Source organism: Triticum dicoccoides, chromosome 1B (genome assembly GCF_002162155.2).
Source record: "Triticum dicoccoides isolate Atlit2015 ecotype Zavitan chromosome 1B, WEW_v2.0, whole genome shotgun sequence".
Lineage (NCBI taxonomy): Eukaryota > Viridiplantae > Streptophyta > Magnoliopsida > Poales > Poaceae > Triticum > Triticum dicoccoides.
The window spans coordinates 249211757-249221061 of record NC_041381.1 but is presented as its reverse complement, the minus strand read 5'-3'; positions in this window follow the sequence as shown (position 1 = coordinate 249221061).

The window sequence follows — 9305 nt, the reverse complement described above, 5'->3', positions numbered from 1 at the left end:
AGCATGTTGCCCTCGCGAATGTAATGCCCCGAGACCGATGCGCCAGGCGTCTTCCAGTTATTCGTCGTCGTTGCCATGAAGGAAATATGCCCTAGAGGCAATAATAAAGTTATTATTTATTTCCTTATAATCACGATAAATGTTTATTATTCATGCTAGAATTGTATTAACCGGAAACATAATACATGTGTGAATACATAGACAAACAAAGTGTCACTAGTATGCCTCTACTTGACTAGCTCGTTAATCAAAGATGGTTATGTTTCCTGACCATGAACAATGAGTTGTTATTTGATTAACGAGGTCACATCATTAGTTGAATGATCTGATTGACATGACCCATTCCATTAGCTTAGCACCCGATCGTTTAGTATGTTGCTATTGCTTTCTTCATGACTTATACATGTTCCTATGACTATGAGATTATGCAACTCCCGTTTACCGGAGGAACACTTTGGGTACTACCAAACGTCACAACGTAACTGGGTGATTATAAAGGAGTACTACATGTGTCTCCAATGGTCGATGTTGGGTTGGCGTATTTCGAGATTAGGATTTGTCACTCCGATTGTCGGAGAGGTATCTCTGGGCCCTCTCGGTAATACACATCACATAAGCCTTGCAAGCATTACAACTAATATGTTAGTTGTGAGATGATGTATTACGGAACGAGTAAAGAGACTTGCCGGTAACGAGATTGAACTAGGTATTGGATACCGACGATCGAATCTCGGGCAAGTAACATACCGATGACAAAGGGAACAACGTATGTTGTTATGCGGTCTGACCGATAAAGATCTTCGTAGAATATGTAGGAGCCAATATGGGCATCCAGGTCCCGCTATTGTTTATTGACCAGAGACGTGTCTCGGTCATGTCTACATTGTTCTCGAACCCGTAGGGTCCGCACGCTTAAGGTTACGATGACAGTTATATTATGAGTTTATGCATTTTGATGTACCGAAGGTTGTTCGGAGTCCCGGATGTGATCACGGACATGACGAGGAGTCTCGAAATGGTCGAGACATAAAGATTGATATATTGGAAGTCTATGTTTGGACATCGGAAGTGTTCCGGGTGAAATCGGGATTTTACCGGGTTACCGGGAGGTTACCGGAACCCCCCGGGAGCCATATGGGCCATCATGGGCCTTAGTGGAAAGGAGAAAGGGGCAGCCCAAGGGGGCTGCGCGCCTCCCCCCTTCCCCTAGTCCTATTAGGACTAGGAGAGGTGGCCGGCCACCCCTCTCCCTCTTTCCCCCTTGGGAATCCTAGTTGGAATAGGATTGGGGGGGAGTCCTACTCCCGGTAGGAGTAGGACTCCTCCTGCGCCTCTCCCTCTTGGCCGGCGCCCCCTCCCCCCTTGGCTCCTTTATATACGGAGGCAGGGGCACCTCTAAACACACAAGTTGACACAAGTTGATCCACGTGATCGATTCCTTAGCCGTGTGCGGTGCCCCCTGCCACCATATTCCTCGATAATACTGTAGCGGAGTTTAGGCGAAGCCCTGCTACTGTAGTTCATCAAGATCGTCACCACACCGTCGTGCTGACAAAACTCTTCCCCGACACTTTGCTGGATCGGAGTCCGGGGATCGTCATCGAGCTGAACGTGTGCTCGAACTCGGAGGTGCCGTAGTTTCGGTGCTTGATCGGTTGGATCGTGAAGACGTACGACTACTTCCTCTACGTCGTGTCATTGCTTCCGCAGTCGGTCTGCGTTGGGTACGTAGACAACACTCTCCTCTCGTTGCTATGCATCACATGATCCTGTGTGCGCGTAGGAAATTTTTTGAAATTACTACGAAACCCAACAGTGGCATCCGAGCCTGGTTATTGATGTTGATGTTATATGCACGAGTAGAACACAAGTGAGTTGTGGACGATACAAGTCATACTGCCTACCAGCATGTCATATTTTGGTTCGGCGGTATTGTTGGATGAGACGACCCAGACCAACCTTACGCGTACGCTTACGCGAGACCGGTTCCCTCGACGTGCTTTGCACAGAGATGGCTTGCGGGCGACTGTCTCTCCAACTTTAGTTGAACCAAGTATGGCTACGCCCGGTCCTTGCGAAGGTTAAAACGGAGTCTATTTGACAAACTATCGTTGTGGTTTTGATGCGTAGGTGAGATTGGTTCTTACTTAAGCCCGTAGCAGCCACGTAAAACATGCAACAACAAAGTAGAGGACGTCTAACTTGTTTTTGCAGGGCATGTTGTGATGTGATATGGTCAAGGCATGATGCTGAATTTTATTGTATGAGATGATCATGTTTTGTAACCAAGTTATCGGCAACTGGCAGGAGCCATATAGTTGTCGCTTTATTGTATGCAATGCAATCGCGATGTAATGCTTTACTTTATTACTACGGTAGTGATAGTCGTGGAAGCATAAGATTGGCGAGACGACAACGATGCTACGATGGAGATCAAGGTGTCGCACCGGTGACGATGGTGATCATGACGGTGCTTCGGAGATGGAGATCACAAGCACAAGATGATGATGGCCATATCATATCACTTATATTGATTGCATGTGATGTTTATCCTTTTATGCATCTTATCTTGCTTTGATTGACGGTAGCATTATAAGATGATCTCTCACTAAATTATCAAGAAGTGTTCTCCCTGAGTATGCACCGTTGCCAAAGTTCGTCGTGCCCAGACACCACGTGATGATCGGGTGTGATAAGCTCTACGTCCATCTACAACGGGTGCAAGCCAGTTTTTGCACACGCAGAATACTCAGGTTAAACTTGACGAGCCTAGCATATACAGATATGGCCTCGGGACACGGAGACCGAAAGGTCGAGCGTGAATCATATAGTAGATATGATCAACATAGTGATGTTCACCATTGAAACTACTCCATCTCACGTGATGATCGGACATGGTTTAGTTGATATGGATCACGTGATCACTTAGATGACTAGAGAGATGTCTGTCTAAGTGGGAGTTCTTAAGTAATATGATTAATTGAACTTAAATTTATCATGAACTTAGTCCTGGTAGTATTTTGCAAGTTATGTTGTAGATCAATAGCTTGCGTTGTTGCTTTCATACGTTTATTTTGATATGTTCCTAGAGAATATTGTGTTGAAAAATGTTAGTAGCAATGATGCGGATTCGATCCGTGATCTGAGGTTTATCCTCATTGCTGCACAGAAGAATTATGTCCTTAATGCACCGCTAGGTGACAAACCTATTGCAGGAGCAGATGCAGAAGTTATGAACGTCTGGCTAGCTCAATATGATGACTACTTGATAGTTTAGTGCACCATGCTTAACGGCTTAGAATCGGGACTTCAAAGACGTTTTGAACGTCATGGACCATATGAGATGTTCCAGGAATTGAAGTTAATATTTCAAGCAAATACCCGAGTTGAGAGATATGAAGTCTCCAACAAGTTCTATAGCTAAAAGATGGAGGAGAATCGCTCAACTAGTGAGCATGTGCTCAGATTTTCTGGGTACTTCAATCGCTTGAATCAAGTGGGAGTTAATCTTCCAGATAAGATAGTGATTGACAGAATTCTCTAGTCACCATCACCAAGTTAGTAGAACTTCGTGATGAACTATAGTATGCAAGGGATGATGAAAATGATTCCCGAGCTCTTCGTGATGTTGAAATCAACGAAGGTAGAAATCAAGAAAGAGCATCAAGTGTTGATGGTTGACAAGATCACTAGTTTCAAGAAAAGGGCAAAGGGAAAGAAAGGGGAACTTCAAGTAGATTGACAAGCAAGTTGTCACTCCCACGAAGAAGCCCAAAGCTGAACCAAAGCCTGAAACTGAGTGCTTACACTGCAAAGGAAATGGTCACTGAAAGCGGAACTACCCTAAATATTTGGTGGATAAGAAGGATGGCAAAGTGAAAAAGGGTATATTTGATATACAAGTGTTTGATGTGTGCTTTACTAGTGTTTATAGCAACCCCTCGGTATTTGGTACTGGTTCAGTTGCTAAGAGTAGTAACTCGAAACGGGAGTTGCAGAATAAACAGAAACTAGTTAAGGGTGAAGTGATGATGTGTGTTGAAAATAGTTTCAAGATTGATATGATCATCATCGCACACTCCCTATTCTTTCGGGATTAGTGTTGAACCTAAATAAATGTTATTTGGTGTTTGCGTTGAGCATGAATATGATTTGATCGTGTTTATTGCAATACGGTTATTCATTTAAGTAAGAGAATAAACTGTTGTTCTGTTTACATGAATAAAACCTTATATGGTTACACACCCAATGAAAATGGTTCATTGGATCTTGATCGTAGTGATACACATATTCATAATATTGATGCCAAAAGATGCAAAGTTAATAATGATAGTGCAACTTATTTGTGGCACTGCCGTTTGGGTCATACCGGTGTAAAGCGCATGAAGAAATTCCATAAAGATGGATTTTCGGAATCACTTGGTTATGAATCATTTGATGCTTGCGGACCGTGCCTTTTGGGCAAGATGACTAAAACTCCGTTCTTCGGAACAATGGAACGAGTTACTAACTTGTTGGAAATAATACATACTGATGTATGCAGACCAATGAGTATGAAGGCTCGTGGCAAGTATCATTATTTTCTGACCTTCACAAGATGATTTGAGCAGATATGGGTATATCTACTTGATGAAATATAAGTCTGAAATAGTTGAAAGGCTCAAAGAATTTCAGAGTGAAGTTGAAAATCATCGTAACAAGAAAATAAAGTTTCTGCGATCTGATCGTAGAGATGAATATTTGAGTTACGAGTTTGGTCTTCAATTAAAACAATGTGGAATAGTTTCACAGCTCACGCCACCTGGAACACCACAACGTTATGGTGTGTCCGAACGTCGTAACCGCACTTTATTGGATATGGTGCAATCTATGATGTCTCTTACTGATTTACCAATATTGTTTTGGGGTTATGCATTAGAGACAGCTGCATTCACATTAAAAGGGCACCATCTAAATTCGTTTGAGATGACACCGTATGAACTATGGTTTAGCAGTAAACCTAAGCTGTCATTTCTTAAAGTTTGGAGTTGTGATGCTTATAAGAAAAAAAAGGTTTTTTAACTTGATAAGCTCGAACCCAAATCAGAGAAGTGCGTCTTCATAGAATACCCAAAGGAAATTGTTGGGTACACCTTCTATCACAGATCCGAAGGCAAATTTGTTGCTGATAATAGATCCTTTCTAGAGAAGGAGTTTCTCTCGAAAGAAGTGAGTGGGAGGAAAGTAGAACTTGATAAGGTAACTGTACCTACTCCCTTATTGGAAAGTAGTTCATCACAGAAATCAGTTCCTGTGACAAATACACCAATTAGTGAGGAAGCTAATGATATTGATCATGAAACTTCAGATCAAGTTACTACAGAACCTCGTAGGTCTTCCAGAGTAAGATCCACACCAAAGTGGTGTAGTAATCATGTTCTGGAAGTCATGTTACTAGACCATGATGAACCTACGAACTATGAGGAAGCGATGATGAGCCCAGATTCCGCGAAATGGCTCGAGGCCATAAAATCTGAGATATGATCCATGTATGAGAACAAAGTATGGACTTTGATTGACTTGCTCGATGATCAGCAAGCTATCTTAAATGAATGGATCTTCAAGAGGAAGACGGACACTGATAGTAGTGTTACTATCTACAAAGCTAGACTTGTCAAAAAGGTTTTTGACAAAGTTCAAGATGTTGAATACAATGAGATTTTCTCACTCGTATTGATGCTTAAGTCCGTCCAAATCATGTTAGCAATTGCCGCATTTTATGATTATGAAATTTGGCAGATGGATGTCAAAACTGCATTCCTGCATGGATTTCTGGAAGAAGAGTTGTATATGATGCAACCGGAAGGTTTTGTCAATCCTAAAGGTGCTAACAAAATGTGCAAGTTCCAGTGATCCATCTATGGACTGGTACAAGCATCTCGGAGTTGGAATATACGCTTTGATAAGTTGATCAAAGCATATAGTTTTATATGGACTTACGATGAAGCCTGTATTTACAATAAAGTGAGTGGGAGCACTACAACCTTTCTGATTAGTATATGTGAGTGACATATTGTTGATCAGAAATGATGTAGAATTTTTCTGCAAAGCATAAAGGAGTGTTTTAAAGGAGTTCTTTAAAAGGAAAAGACCTCAGTAAAAGCTACTTACATATTGAGCATCAAGATCTATTGAGATAGATCAAGACGCTTGATAAGATTTTCAATGAATACATACCTTGGCAAGATTTTGAAATAGTTCAAAATGGAACAGTCAAAGAAAGAGTTCTTGCCTGTGTTGCAAAGGTATGAAATTGAGTAAGACTCAAATCCCGACCACAGCAGAAAATAGAAAGAGAATGAAAAGTCATTCCCTGTGCCTCAGTCATAGGTTCTATAAAGTATGCTATGCTATGTACCAGACCTATTGTATACCTTGCTCTGAATTTGGCAAGAGAGTACAATAGTGATCTAGGAGTAGATCACTGGACATTGGTCAAGAATATCCTTAGTAAGGACTAAGGAGATGTTTCTCGATTATGGAGGTGATAAAAGAGTTTGTTGTAAAAGTTACATCAGTGCAAACTTTTACACTGATCCAGATGACACTAAGTCTCAACCTGGATACATATTGAAAAATTGGAGCAATTAGCTAGAGTAGCTCCGTGCAGAGCATTGTTGACATAAATATTTGCAAAATACTTACGGATCTGAATGTGACAGACCCGTTGACTAAGATTCTCTCACAAGCAAAACATGATCGCACCTTAGTACTCCTTGGGTGTTAATCACATAGCGATGTGAACTAGATGACTGAATCTAGTAAAACCCTATGGGTGTTAATCACATGGTGATGTGAACTATTGCTGTTAAATCACATGGCGATGTGAACTAGATTATTGACTCTAGTGCAAGTGGGAGACTGAAGGAAATATGCCCTAGAGGCAATAATAAAGTTATTATTTATTTCCTTATAATCACGATAAATGTTTATTATTCATGCTAGAATTGTATTAACCGGAAACATAATACATGTGTGAATACATAGACAAACAAAGTGTCACTAGTATGCCTCTACTTGACTAGCTCGTTAATCAAAGATGGTTATGTTTCCTGACCATGAACAATGAGTTGTTATTTGATTAACGAGGTCACATCATTAGTTGAATGATCTGATTGACATGACCCATTCCATTAGCTTAGCACCCGATCGTTTAGTATGTTGCTATTGCTTTCTTCATGACTTATACATGTTCCTATGACTATGAGATTATGCAACTCCCGTTTACCGGAGGAACACTTTGGGTACTACCAAACGTCACAACGTAACTGGGTGATTATAAAGGAGTACTACATGTGTCTCCAATGGTCGATGTTGGGTTGGCGTATTTCGAGATTAGGATTTGTCACTCCGATTGTCGGAGAGGTATCTCTGGGCCCTCTCGGTAATACACATCACATAAGCCTTGCAAGCATTACAACTAATATGTTAGTTGTGAGATGATGTATTACGGAACGAGTAAAGAGACTTGCCGGTAACGAGATTGAACTAGGTATTGGATACCGACGATCGAATATCGGGCAAGTAACATACCGATGACAAAGGGAACAACGTATGTTGTTATGCGGTCTGACCGATAAAGATCTTCGTAGAATATGTAGGAGCCAATATGGGCATCCAGGTCCCGCTATTGGTTATTGACCAGAGACGTGTCTCGGTCATGTCTACATTGTTCTCGAACCCGTAGGGTCCGCACGCTTAAGGTTACGATGACAGTTATATTATGAGTTTATGCATTTTGATGTACCGAAGGTTGTTCGGAGTCCCGGATGTGATCACGGACATGACGAGGAGTCTCAAAATGGTCGAGACATAAAGATTGATATATTGGAAGTCTATGTTTGGACATCGGAAGTGTTCCGGGTGAAATCGGGATTTTACCGGGTTACCGGGAGGTTACCGGAACCCCCCGGGAGCCATATGGGCCATCATGGGCCTTAGTGGAAAGGAGAAAGGGGAAGCCCAAGGGGGCTGCGCGCCTCCCCCCTTCCCCTAGTCCTATTAGTACTAGGAGAGGTGGCCGGCCACCCCTCTCCCTCTTTCCCCCTTGGGAATCCTAGTTGGAATAGGATTGGGGGGGAGTCCTACTCCCGGTAGGAGTAGGACTCCTCCTGCGCCTCTCCCTCTTGGCCGGCGCCCCCTCCCCCCTTGGCTCCTTTATATACGGAGGCAGGGGCACCTCTAAACACACAAGTTGACACAAGTTGATCCACGTGATCGATTCCTTAGCCGTGTGCGGTGCCCCCTGCCACCATATTCCTCGATAATACTGTAGCGGAGTTTAGGCGAAGCCCTGCTGCTGTAGTTCATCAAGATCGTCACCACGCCGTCGTGCTGACAAAACTCTTCCCCGACACTTTGCTGGATCGGAGTCCGGGGATCGTCATCGAGCTGAACGTGTGCTCGAACTCGGAGGTGCCGTAGTTTCGGTGCTTGATCGGTTGGATCGTGAAGACGTACGACTACTTCCTCTACGTCGTGTCATTGCTTCCGCAGTCGGTCTGCGTTGGGTACGTAGACAACCCTCTCCTCTCGTTGCTATGCATCACATGATCCTGTGTGCGCGTAGGAAATTTTTTGAAATTACTACGAAAACCAACAGTCATTATCTTGCGTGTTGCACTTTGCCATGTCATCATGTGTATTTCATCTGCATGTTTTCCAAAGCTTGCATCCGGTCTTTTTCTCCGTTGTCCGTTTCGGGTTCCGACACTCGCACGCACCCATCGCACATCCTAGATCTTGTTTTGTGAGCCGCATGAAAACATTCTCGGAATGGCCTGAGAGTTGATGACTGGTCTTGGTATATCACCGGTAGACCGCCTGTCAAATTTCATTCCATTTGGAGGTCGTTTGATGCCCCAACGGTTACCGCATTAACTGCCGGACCCCTTTTCTCTTTGCAGCCCAACACCCCTCCACAGAGCCCACCTAGCCCATCTAAACCCCCTCCATGATCTCCGCCGTTGGATCACGATCGTGTGGGCGAAAACCGCTCCTCAATAGCCCTCTCCTAGCTCCCTCTACCTATAAAAACGTCTCCCCCTTCCTAAATCTCAGCAAACCCTAGCCTACCTCCTCCTCCACGCGCCGGACATGTCCACCCACCGGACGCGTCCATTGCCGCTCCTAGGCCAATCGCGCGCCGCCACATTGCCCTGCCTCTCCACCCCGCCGCCGCGGCCCTAGAGGCCCATCGCAGGCCCGTCCGGCCCCGAACGCCGCCCCGTTCGCCCGCCGCGGCCCGACGCCGCGCCTGACCCCGC